Source organism: Lottia gigantea (assembly GCF_000327385.1).
Source record: "Lottia gigantea unplaced genomic scaffold LOTGIsca_14, whole genome shotgun sequence".
Lineage (NCBI taxonomy): Eukaryota > Metazoa > Mollusca > Gastropoda > Lottiidae > Lottia > Lottia gigantea.
Window position 1 is genome coordinate 738,959 of NW_008707617.1, and position 14,151 is coordinate 753,109.

Sequence of the window (14,151 nt, forward strand, 5' to 3'; positions counted from 1 at the left end):
CAGGGGGAGAGGAGGGGGGTGTCTGCCCTGGACTTTACAAATATACTCACCACTTGATTTGAATTGTGTGGATATGATAATTCGGATACCTTTAGTTCTCCTTTATACACATAAATACAGAGAAAATTCCCTTGATCTTCTTTGGTTCTCAATCTTTAATGGCATTCTGGTGCTGACTTATGTGATGTCATGTTGAAAGTAAAGGGGCTCCAGTTAACAAGTGAACTATCTCTCAGAGCAGATTGCATGGCATTGCAGTTCTTCTTTACCAATTAATTTGAGAAACAGTATATATAAACATTAATATGTAACTGCAAACAGGACTGTTTCGACCTGGGCGTCATTAGTGCAGTGCTGATACTGGAGTTGAGGTTTGGCTATAAAGCCACCTCAGATGATCCCGCATATGTGATAAATATGTATTATCGTACCATACCAGAGTGCTCAAACTAGCAAGCTACGCATACACGCTAACGATAATGTTACACTCCAGATAGAGTGCTCAAAAAACTGCAAAAACTGTTTAATACATATATGACTTGGTTTTATTTAACATATCCCTTGAAAACCTTGGAAAGACATGCTTTCTCTGTGTGTCATTTTAATTAGGTATTGCTGAGCATGTGGTATAAAAGGATTGAAAGTTTGGCAACTCGAATGTCAGGAATCATTAAATGGTAACTGTACAAATTACACGTTTCTTGTAAGAAGAGCTATTTAAACAACACAGACATTATTTAACTTGGTTCTGCGGGTCGAGTTTTATATGATTGAAAGTGATGAAATATTGAATGAAGATATCATCTCCAATAACTAAAGTTACCAAGTTTTGTGTATGGTTAGTGAGGAAACTAATGAGATAGCCTATCAAATTTATACTTTTTCTTCATTTCACTGAATCACTCTAATGGAGAAACTAAATCAATTTTCTATCAAACATGATGATAAAGTAAGCAAATCTTTTGATAGTTGAGCAAGTCTAATATTTATTTGTAATGTCGTAGAGGTGGTATTAGTCTTTCTATTTGATTGCTTTTGATTGAGTCAATATATAGCTTCAAGTCAATCTTGATAATACAAAGAATCAAAAGTCAGCCAAGTTTTTACAAACATCATATTTACTATTCTTGATTTGTTTTTCACAAGCTTTTGATAGATCTTGATTGATCTCGAGATTCAGACGATCTTTTGTCCGGCCTTTCATCAGATATCTTAAGGACGAACCAAGGGTAATCACCCAAGGGAGCTTGTATCTGATGGTTCAACTCATTAAGTTAAATACTTTGAACAAATCTTTTCTACTCCTAAAGAAGAGAAATTATTTGGTTTTGTACAATTGACTTGACAGGCTGTAATTTTATTATCAAGCTGCTGGCTCTTCAGATCCTTTTTTTTTTTTTTTCACTATAACTTGAAATACAGAACAAAAAAATGTTCGCTACAAAAACTGCCATTGATTTTAAGAGTTTTAATAGAAATCTAGTGAACCTTACAGAAAAAAAAATTCGAATCTTGGATTGAATTAAAACTTTTTACATGTAGTGTGCTTTATTTTCTGTTTAAGCTGATATCTTTTTTCAACCTCATTTTCACCTGTCATTGATGCAGATTCTTTGGATGGGACAATAAACCAAAGCTCCATGAACTATAGGCCCAGATACCCTCAACAGATGAGAATCAAAGGAGTAGGCTTATAGTGCTGTCATGGCCAAATTTATGTGAATGTTTTTTTTTTATGACATTTAAATCTATTAGATCTTCATTTAATTCTATTTTGGCCTCATCCAGTTTATTAAATGTCTGCTGTAAAAGTAAATTGAAAATAAATTTCTGTCGGAAGTGAGAAGGTCACAATTACATCTTGTGTCCACGTCTGTATTTACACAGAATCCAAGCAGTAAGAATTCTCTTGAAGTAATTAAATGATATCTCACATTCCTCTTTGTTTACCTATCTGTCTCTCTTGGGTCAAATTTCACGACATTCTCCGAGGGTCAGCTTAATCTTTTAACTTCAGATCAACCTCAGACTGGTTTATTAAATCAAAGGATTGAGTGATATGTCCAATATCCTCTCTCGGTTTCCTAAAGGTGATAATAACTGTACTAATCCAACCCTTGAGGTTGGTATCTTTCTTCTGCTAGATAATCTTGAGCATTGTGAACTCTGCTTCAAAGAGCTGGTGTAAGTAATGCAGATTTGAATTGCTGTTGTTGGTATTTCAGAATAGTAGTGTTGTTAGTATTTCAGATAGGAATTGCTTGCCTTCTGCTGTTAAAATTTCAAATATTGTTAATTAATCAGATCAAAAATATTTTTGTTAATTACTCAGATAGAAAATGACGCAAGTTTAGTTTTTCAGATAAAAAAAGAGTAGTTGTTAGTATTTCAGATAAAAATGAGTTGTTGTCAGTTATTCCAGTACAAAGAGTTGTTAGTATTTCAGATGTGAAGTGCTGTTTTTAGTATTTCAGATAATAAGAGTTTTTGTTAGTTATTCAGATAAATAGTTGTTAGTAATTCCAAGATTTTTCATAAGTTATTCAGATAAAAAGTACTGTAAGTTGTCAGTATTTTAGATAAGAAAGAGTTATTGTAAGTTATTCAGATATATAGTACTGTAAGATGTCAGTATTTCAGATAAGAAAGAGTTATTGTAAGTTATTCAGATAAATAGTACTGTAAGTTGTCAGTATTTCAGATAAGAAAGAGTTATTGTAAGTTATTCAGATATATAGTACTGTAAGTTGTCAATATTTTAGATAAGAAACACTTGACACTTTGTATCCTCTTTAGTACATACCAGAAAGCAGTAGTGTATTGTTTTTTCTGTTAGGGAAATTGAAAATAGCCCTTGATATGGCTAAATCCATTATATTTTACCCAGCATGATTCTCAAGAAGACAACCAATCTTTTGTTTTGTGCTAGAAAAATAGAAAGTAACTCAATTACAAACTTTATTTAATTACACACTCCATGCTTTGTCTGTCTTCTGTGGACACAAAGAAGCTGAACTGACAGAAGACAATACACATTCATCTTCATTTCATTAAATCAGTCATATTAGATAATTGATAACAAAAATATGAAATATGGTGATATTTTCGTTCTATCATATTTTGTCAATCATAACAAATTCATTTTTCAAGAGAGATATTGATAAGGGACATTAAGTATTAAAGTGGAAATAATAACAGATTGCTGTTATCTACAAGTATTTTGATAAAATGAATTACTGACACAGATCTGTTGAAAATCTTGGAATTCTGCCATAACTTGAATTGTAGAGTGACAAAGAAAGAAATACATGATTAATTGGATAAGCTTTCTATGATTCTGAGACTTGATGATCTTATTATTCAATATATCACTGGTCGGTCTTATTCAATTTCATAGAAAAGACTCCATTTATCTCATTCCATTGCAATGAAGTATATTCTGGGCTAAAGAAGAATAGCATTAAGCAATGAAATCAATTTTGTTATGAGCTTAATTATACATATTGTCAGTAAATTCTGCTGTTTGTTTTTTTACTTCCGAATCTTTAGTAATCTTTATCAAGTTGTGTTCAGGTGTATGTAGAATTTAAGAAATTGAAAGGGTTGGTAGATGACAAGTTAACGTTCGCTTCCAGCGATATCGCAAACTAGGTAGTTGTTGGTAGTCGTAGTAGTTGGTAGTTGACTTGGAAGGGAGTGTCCCGATATCCAGGCAATTCATCAGGACATTGCCACGTATTAAGACGTAGGGATTGTCTTTTGATATAAAAAATAATCAAATATAATAGTTCAACAAATTAGGTTTATTTATGACGAAATACAGGAATGGCTTATAACACAGTTCAAATCAAATCTTCTCACACCATGAAATCAATGAATAATATTGATAAAGTTACAAGCTCATTGCACTGAGAACGAGAACCGCAACTGTAACTGCGACTGAGAACCGCAACTGCAACTGAGAACCGCAACTGGTTAGAAAAAACAGTTCCTGATTGCAACTTCCAAACTGCTGTCAAACCAACAGAACTCTCAAAACTTGCTAAATATTAACAAAAAGTTTTTATAGCATCCATGTGCTTATTTTCAACAGGAAGTTCTAATAATCTAGGAACACTAGTCTTTTTCCTCCAGACATAAATGTCAATTCAATAGACAATAAAACAAATGCAAGATTATCCAGACCAATTGGATTTAGACTACAAATATTAAATTATTAATAAAATTGGAATCAGACCACAAATATTTTCTTACATTGAAATAAACTTAAAATGGTAGTCACACTGAGTTATATATATATGTGTAATAGCAGTAAATCTATCAGTAAATTTGGGACATTACCTTTGATTTATTATCAAAGGTAATGTCCCAAATTTACTGATAGATTTACTGCTCTTTCCAAAGTTTACTCACAAAATACAGTGAATAATTGGAAAATAATATTCAGTAATTACTATATAAGTCCAATTACTGATTCAAGGAATGTTTGGTTTGTGTTGATACCTTTATCGTAGTCAACAAGCTTAAAATTATTAATTATGAAAAAAAAAATTGTAGCGTAAGCCATTGCTGGTTTGTTTAGACAAATCCAATTATGTTTCCTTTTCATTAATTCTGTTATCAAAGCTGTAGGCTTACCTTCATTCGTATTTCAATTAAATAGCTTAGAATTGATAATTGAAAATGGAGAACTTTTTAATTAGATGACTAATTATCTAAACAGATGTTCGATAAATATAAATGAAAGAAACCATTTAGGCTATGTGAACTCTCCTAAACATTCTCCAAGCAGACAAATTGTGATGCACAGTGATATTAGGCGTTCTCCATCTTGCTAGTGAGAACCTTCATCTGCATCAACTGTGTAGTACTTTAACTTGGTTCAAACCTTGTCAACCATCAGCAGAGTCATCGAACTAATGTTTCAGTTGCAAAACAAGTTGCTGGTTAATTTAAGCTACACAACAAAAACTGCTGTGATCAGTGTCACATGTAAAGCAGGCATGCTGATCTGAGATGAAATGCGTGTCTCAACAAGTTTTACTGCAGGACTGATGTACTAAAGATAAAAATTTAAAATTTATATACTCAACACTTATGTTTAAAAGTGTTTATAATGACTTAGTCTTGCTATTTTGACAACTTAGACTAAATTGTGATATAAAATGATTCTTCAAATTTCAAATTTCAAGATTTTTAGTGAAATTTCAAATACTAGTTGTCATAAAAATTACCAGTCAGTATAGTTTTAAGTCACTTGACCACTGTTTTGAGTTTGTTTTTCAAGTATTTGAACAAAAAACTGAATGTCATGAATGTTGAAAAAAATTAACTTTGATCAGTTAAGTACAGAAATAAACCTGATTGAAATGGACTCTCAAGTGCATTCAAAGGTTAAAATTGATATTTGAATCACAATGGCTAATTTTCCATTAAGTATTTGTCATGTAAATTTGATGGTAAAGAAATTGATTCCAAAAGAACGGGTTGAATCTCACATGAATTTATTTTCTAGATGAGCAAAAACTTGATTTCATTTATTCCATGCTAGAAACGTCAAAACTGTAACCATGTAAAAAATGTCTTCAATTAACTCTTCTGTAAAGAAGTTAAGAACAACTATTTAATAAGAGGTTAATATGCTGCATTAGACACAATGTCTGTCTCAGCAATTCAAAGAACCATCACAGAATGTTAAAGATACATTGTCAGAGTGTATTATTTAACTTCTGAGAATATGAAAAGCTGGTTTATATATAATCTAAAGAAAATAAAATCTTAATCTACCAAAATTCAACAGTGAAGCCTTTCATTGAATGTACATCACAGCACACTGAGTCTTTATTAAAAAAAAGGGAAAAGATGACTTCAGTTATTCTTAACCTGAACGCCTGCTGTCACTAAAGTTTGTCTTTGTCTAGCAAAGTTTTACACAATAACTTCAGATCATTCAGAGTCATTAAAATGTATATTGAAATGCTGAAGTCAAAATAATTTTGTGTAAAAATCATCGGTATTATTTTCTGGGTGGGAATCGTCAGAACCACCTGTCACACCTTGATAAAAAACTCCACCTGTTTTTCACTAGAAAATAACGAGCAGCAGATGAATTCTGGTGGATATATAACACTCTATTAGCAATAGGAAACGGATCTTTAAAGATATTATATAGTTGTTAGCTATGCCTGAAGCACTAGACGTTATTTCATAAAACCTTCATCATATTATTACTGTAGATTAGTCAGTTTGTAATCATATGGTACTGATTATATATAGAAGTTTAAGAAGATAATTATATAGAAATATTATCATACCACACTCTTTCATGCGTTGTCTTTATCATTATTTTTGTTTAGACTTTCCACACCATTATCTCATTCTGACCATGATATTAAAGGCCAATCCCATCTCTAAATTACTTGAGTTTCAATATTTTGCCATGTTAATTTCAATAGAATATTGGTGTTATTATGTATTTGGGCTATTGAAAGTTTTTCATAACATGAATATATTGAATTTCCTAATTATTCCAGTTGACCCAGTTGTAAATGCGTGTGAATAATCATGGAAAGATTAACGTCTGCAGGTCTGACCAAAGATCAGCATGTAGACAGGATCATCAAGGACCTGAATTCTTGTCTTGTAAATAAAAATAGTTATTTTGACATCTTGTGCAGCAATGCCAAGACAAATCATGTCTGATCTGCGACAAATTTTTAACCCTAGAAGGATGTGGTTAACCTCAAATTACCAGAAGAGTTAGTTTACACTCAATGGATCTTTTTAGTCTTCATGAATTACAAGTATTGACACAATTTAGTTAGAACTGGTTTTCTATTCACCTCATTCTGGTTCTATTTCTCTTGTGTATCTGGTGATTACAAACCAAACTGTTCTATTTACTCAAGCCTAGTCGACTTATATATATGCTAATTTATTGCTTTGTAGTATGTGGTCTTGTCATTGAACATTAGGCCATGCAAATTTGATTTCTAGGTTATCCATAATTCACTGTATTTATGTGTCAGCAGATAACAATTCTGTGAGAATTCTCTAGTGTAGAATTAATGATTGTTTTCAGTTCATGGATTAAATTTTTGAGAAATTAAGTCCCACAAGGATGTTGTTACCAGCTAGTCTTCAGCATAAGGTCGCATGACATTCACACACTGACTGAAGTTAGACACGACCAACATGCACTTGATGCAAATGATGTCAAAGATTCAATGTCTCTCTCAGACTGATCTATAGTCTGTCCTCGATTTTAACACATTGTCTGCTATTTGAATTACCACCATTGTTGTAGGGGGTAGGGGTTTTTAATTGGCACAACCATAACAGTGATACATAATCTGCTCATAATAAAGCACTCAAAGTTATGTCTTCTGTTAATTGGTACAGACACGTGTAGAGAGAGAGTACACAAAAAATTTGGTTCTGATTCATCAAAATAGCTGTAGGAATTTATGTTGAGACCACTCTTGGACTTAAACCAACTATGACTGGAGTGTGTCATTCTTCTAATAATAAGTTTACACAGGAACAAAGACCATAATATATGGCTTATTGTGAGTTAAATTTAAGCTTACATAAGAGAAAATTATGGCTTGGTGGAAGTCTTTATTGACAATCCAAATGGTTCGGCACAAAAAAAGCTAACAGAATTTGTAATTGCACTTATGATCAAACCATATATTTTTGAAATGCCATTAGTCTGATTTTTTTCTTGATTAGGTCTTGACTGTTGTTGTAGGTCATGTGTAGTCAATTTTCTTTACAATATTAAGATGTCAATCTACCAATTGGTTTGGTTTCTAAATGGTTTTCCTTTTAACTTGATAGGATTTGATGTAAGGTTAATTTTGCTCTGGTTGATTTTAGTTTTCCAGGACAAGGTTGTTGTCTAGTTAAGGTTTTTCTGCTTCATTGTTTGCGCTAAGTCATACTGGGAATATCATTGATGACTGAAACAGTTCTTTTTACTTGTTTAAGATGGTATGGAAATGCATGTCAAACAGGTCAGATTATGCTATGAGTTGGAATTTGAGAACACATTAAGACAATGTTCTTGTATTATTTTGGGGAGCGCTGACTGACTTTAAACTAGTTGCAACATTTCTGGTTCTGATCATTTGTCCGAGTTGTCTTTGCTTGTTACTGGTGGTATTAAAAACAACGTTTCATAAATAGACTCATTTTGAGCTAAGATGTGAAATGGATCCAGATATCAGTAAAAAATGCCCTACTTACTTGGTATAAACAAAGTAATTTATAGTTTTATACTAAGGTTTGAAAGAATTACATAATTTACATGGTTATTTCCCAAACGTCCAGTACATTTGATTTCATTTTTTAATCCAAACATATCCACCCATGGTAACAAGCTGGAAATGGCATATAATTGCCTGTGGCCAATGATAACTCCTGAAGAACTGGTATTATACTTCATTCCTTCTAGGGAAAGCGGTACTTTGCCTTAAGTTGAGAATTATTAATTTTGGACCTGCAGTCAGAAAATTTTTAATATATTTAAGTTAAAATATAAGAGCAAGAATTCTTATTGGTTGATATTATGAAAGCGACAATATTAGCCAATCAGAGTTGTTAAAAATATTTCAAATAGTAGTTTTTATCATCATACCCCCGATTTATAATGTTAAAGATATGTATGTATTATTATGTCATTATTCTTTTGTAGCAAATCAATCTGGAGGTAGGCAAGTGTTGAAATGAAAGATTATAGAAGCACCTTGATAATATTGTTAATTTTAGATTTACTCCATAGTTTACTTCAGACATAGATAATATTGCACATTAAGGGTCAATTCATATCATAAGCTAGAACAGTCTATTTTGTTTGGAGAATAAATAATAATTTAAACTATAGAAACCAAGTTTATTTAGAGAACATAACCACCAAGGTCACCTGAAAATAAAATGGACTGATCTTGTTTTGAATTGATCCAAGATGTGCATCAATATCTATGTCTTGACTTGAAAGAATTACATACGGCTTGTGTGATAATAATGATATGCATTTGGTAGAAAACTATTCAATAACATTAACAGTACTAATATATCCTAGTAGGTCTAGTTACTTATTTAAATAACTTTAGTAATTATTAGTAGAAAAGTTACAATTTGCTACCGAATCAGACATGTAGGTACTACGGTGGGATTTGGGGGCAGGAATAAAGACTAGCTAGCTCCAGCTAGTAATCACACCTCAATGATTTCATGATGTCTCATTTTTCGTGGATTTTGGATGAAATTACAATAATGAGGGCTTATAAACCACATCTCAAAATCTATTGAAAATTTACATGCGAAAATTTTACATGTTGACTCTAGGCTAAACCTCTCCTCAGTTATCTCCCCACTTCACCTATACTTGTACCTATTTACGACCATTTTCCAACTTTTAGAGACAAATGATGTCATAAGATTTGTAGCACTTTAACCAGCTGAGCTACAGCTAGTTGAAAACCAGAATAAATTTGTGTTATTTAGTACACTATAGTTTTGTAAGCAAATATTCTCTTGAATGAAATCTTAGTATCAAATAATACCTCACTAACTAGAGAGCTACAAACAATATTGTTTTTGCCCCAGGAATCTGATATAAAGAAAGGAAAATGTTTGATAAATGAAGACGTTTTCTATACATGGCTATTATTGAATGTTTAGATGACTACAGGCTACAAATATATCTAGCAAATTTCAATTAACTAGTGAACAATCATTCTGATTTCTCTGATTAAAGGTGGACTCGCACTGTGAATCTGTAATGACATTGTCACAATAAACATCATAATGGAATACAATTTGTTTTTGTATAGTTCTTGATATGTAGCTATGACGATAACCTTTTATATACTATATACTACCTTCACCCATTCCTACAAAATTTCATATCTGTGCCATTATTTTGAATAGTTAAATTCTTAATCAAGCTTGAAAATGAGAATTGGCAGCGTCAAAACAAATGGTTATTATTATTCAGAATTTCTTTTAAGACAAGCCATGTAATAATAACAGAAATTATAACACAGTGTTATTAAATCACTGAAGACAAATACCATAAGTAATATGTTAGACATTATTCTCTCTGTCTCAAAACATTCTTTAATTTCTATATCTTCATCCTGTAGACCCCCTGTAGCTTAAATAATTGATATAAAGAATATTGAATCAGTCTAATCATTGGATATTTGGATGTAAAATACACTCAAGCATGGCTTCTGTCTGGTCTAGAAGATTAATTAATTTTTCATAATAATATTATTTAAACACTTCTAAATACGACAGATTTACAGAGAGAAATTTTCCCTTTGTCAGAATTAACCGTAAATAAACGTTTGAAATAACTTTGTCTATGATTCCTTTCGTATATGAATGAAAACTCTCAAAGCTTATTATTCTTTGATCAAAATTGGGGAAGAATTTCTTTGGCATCCTTTTTTATAAATACAATGTTTAATTACAATTATTCAAAATTAATTGGTGAAGAGGCCAATTCATTTATATAACACATGTTCCAGAAAAGCTAGATTTGTGAAAAATATCACAAATTTTTGTGAAGAAAAGTGACAATTAAAAAAAAATCTGTCTGTATGTAATTCTTTAACAATACAAATGGTGTGCCTATTTTAGAATGATTTACAATTTTAGACTATAAAAATATGTGAAATTCATACTGGGTCTTTAGAAATCTATGAATAATGCAATGAAATGTGATAACTTGTAAATGACCTGTTTTGGTTTTTAAATGAAATTGGTACTAGTATAAATCAGATGAAGTTTTATAGGGGAAGTTGAGATTTCTAGAATTTCACATATTTTATGTTTTAATGGAGAAATCTTTGTTAATAGCTTGAAAGTAGTCGGAAATCAATGGTATGGTTTTTGTATTGTTTTGTTACTAAAAGATATACAGTCGTGGAATTATTGACTTTTAATGGGATGACAGGATGTGATTTTAGCCAACTATACCACTTTTTAAAATTGTTTCCTGGTTGAGATTTGTCAATAATTAACCAAAAACTTTTGAATTTGATTTTGAATATTCATATCTTTATTTATGATCCAAAGACCACAGTAGTTTCTGTATTATCCAAAATAAAGCTTTCAAAATCAAAACAGAAGGCAAATAAAGAAACCGAGTTCTTTTTTGAAATTCTTATTTCAATTCATATAAAAACAACTGCAAAATTTAATTTTAAAGGTACTGTCGGTATATATTTTTTATTGTTATATATTATTTTAAACGACTGTATCCCTTTAATAGAAGTAACACAATACCTTTTGCTTTATCCTGAATTTTTTATTGTTCCATTGAATCTGTATATGTAAGTTTGAATTGAAACTCAATCCTTCATAGATTTGTAGATTAAACTTGTTCATGAGTTATTGCCCTTGTTAAGATATGCCTTACTGTTTGAATTTGAATTTGGCTGCCATTTTCTGCTTTTGATTTAGATGATTGTATTTTTTTTTAAAGTAATTATGAAAACAACGAATGATTACAACTAGCCATCCCGCTAATGTGTTTAAGCAGTCTGTGGATTTCTGAAGACTGTTTAACTTCTAATCTCCAGGAACTTTTTCCAAATGAATTAATTGATTCTTACTAGTGTAGTGTTATTAATATAACCTATTCAGAGTTCAAGCTAGGAGACTTTAAGTTAACTGGAGAAATCTGTACTTGCCCATTCCTTGAACATGATATTTGACTGATATATTGGCATTTTAGGGACAGACTTAGTTGCTCTGATCCATTTCAAGATCACTAGTTTTTGAGAATTTTCACTAAAAAGCCAAATTTCGTACCGTTGGTTTCCTATAAAAAGCTGAACAATTATTAATTCCATCAAGACATTGCTGGATATTCTACAATATCCTTGTGCCCCATCTACCATAAGTTAATCATGTTTGAGGAAAGAGTAGTAACAGATTTGTCTGGATAATAATAAGGTAAGAGAGATGTGGTTAGAAAACTAAGGTTGGAAATCTAATAACAACTTTGGTACTGGTTTGGTGTTATTCTGCAGCATGCTAATGATTAAATCTTGTGAAACCAGAGTAAGAAGTATCTGAAGAGTGTCTGGGTGCATGAAAAAAACTGAATTTAAGTATGATCACTGCTGATGGTACATTTCTAGAATGGTATGCCTAACCATGAAGCATTGTGGCTGGAACAAAACTGATGCTAATTTCATGTAGATATTTTGTAGATCCCTAATAATAAATTACAAGATGTTACTTATTATGTATATAACTAAACTAATGATTTATAATATACATTTCAAATACTATTACTGATAAAAAAAATTGACAGATATTGGTCAGCTGAAGTCAGAAACACTAGCTTAGTTTTAAGCATTTCTTTATCCACCACATTGCCACCTCAGAAATAGATATAAATTGTCAGACCATGCAAAACAACCCTAATTTTACAATACAGCTCTTCCAATCCTACAGATAAAGTTTCATAATGATAGAAATTATGCATTGTGTGGAAGAGTTCAATAGAACATTTAGGGGTGCTCACTTAAGAGAAATTTTAAAATGTTAAAAATTAATTCACTTTTTTACCACAGAGACAGTTTCAATATTTGTCAATGATATATTCAAATTTAAGATTTAAAATTCACATGCATAGATGTACATTAAGATACATGGTACATTAAAGATACATGGTACATTCAGAAACAGTTATGTATTGAAAAATACTTTGCAAAATTAAAAGCCTAATGGCTGTGGCTGGCCAACATCTGTCAATTTTTTTGAATGTACAATGTGAGTCTAGAACACTGTTATTATGTTTTTAACTGACTTAGTAACATGATATTATAGTAGAACTTAATGAATACTAAATATAATTAATATATGTTTATTGACCCTTCATTGGATTTAATACACACATAATGAAGCTCAATATTCAGGCTTGATTGAAAATGTAAAAGTTTGAATTATTCTGACCTTCCATTGTAGAGAAACAGTTAAATATACATCTACTGTAAACATTAATAAGTAGTTTTGTGACATATTAGAACGCTCAAACAATGTGGTATATTTATTGGATTTCTTCCAGAAAACCAAAATTGAGCTGGAAGCAGACGCTAATTTGTCATCATTTACATCCACCAGAAAACAAATCTGTACATTTAAAATGGTTTGTCAAAGCTGTTGCAAGGATAAACCATTTTAAATTTTATGTCCTGTGAAAATTTGGTTAGGAAAAAACAAAAAATTGGTAGAATTGGCCATCCCGTCAGTAGAGCGGTGGACAACATGCAAAAGCAGTAGAAACCCGACAATATCGGTAGATTACATAGATGTATGGTTGCAAGATGTTGGCAATCAATGACAGAAGGTTCAAATAATATAACTGATAATGGCGACAACTTCTATTTCCAGTAACTCTGTTAGTTAGATATTTACCATTTGGTGAAGTTAGCCCTTACTTATTCATTCATTTCACTATAATACCAAAAATATTGTTCCTGACATACCTGCATGCAGCTTTTCTACTTCATAACCAGTATATAATTTGATATTCTGTTCAATATAAACCAAGTTATCTGAGCGTTGGACCCTTAAAAACCACTATATTGAAAGAAGTATATTGGTTTACAGAATGGACTAATACCAATATTCTCATACTAGTATCAATTTAAAAAACATAGCTATGAGAATTTTAGATTTTGATATTTACTATATTCTTATTGGTCATAAGACCTATACTGAAATTTATCAAAAACTGTTCAGTTTTTTGTGAAAATTAGATAGCTGAAAAATTGAAAAATACTGCATGCAATAAGGTTGACAGAATAATCGGACTATTAACAATTTAATCATGATAATTGATTATTATCTTAAATTGCTTCATGAATATTCATAAATTTCATCCTACGTTTTCATTAGGTTCAATGAGTATGAATTCGCTTCTAAAATATTCTTGCTTCTTCTTATAGTTCCATGTTTAAATTCTAATTTTTCTGCATCCACAGCTTAAAATAATTCTAGATTAGTTCAATTAAAGATTGCAAGCATGTGTATTATGATATGGAGGCATGCTTTTTTGATAACATTGAGAAAATGATGTTTATTTGAAGAGTATAAAATGGAATCATGATAAGCTAGAATATT

General features: G+C 31.0%; 1 protein-coding gene across 1 annotated transcript in view; it reads left to right on the forward strand.

The window, feature by feature from the left end:
• LOTGIDRAFT_111965 (hypothetical protein) overlaps positions 1 to 14,151 on the forward strand; it is a gene marked incomplete at both ends in the record, with an annotated part of 67,775 nt that overhangs the window by 23,422 nt on the left and 30,202 nt on the right. The window lies entirely within an intron of this gene.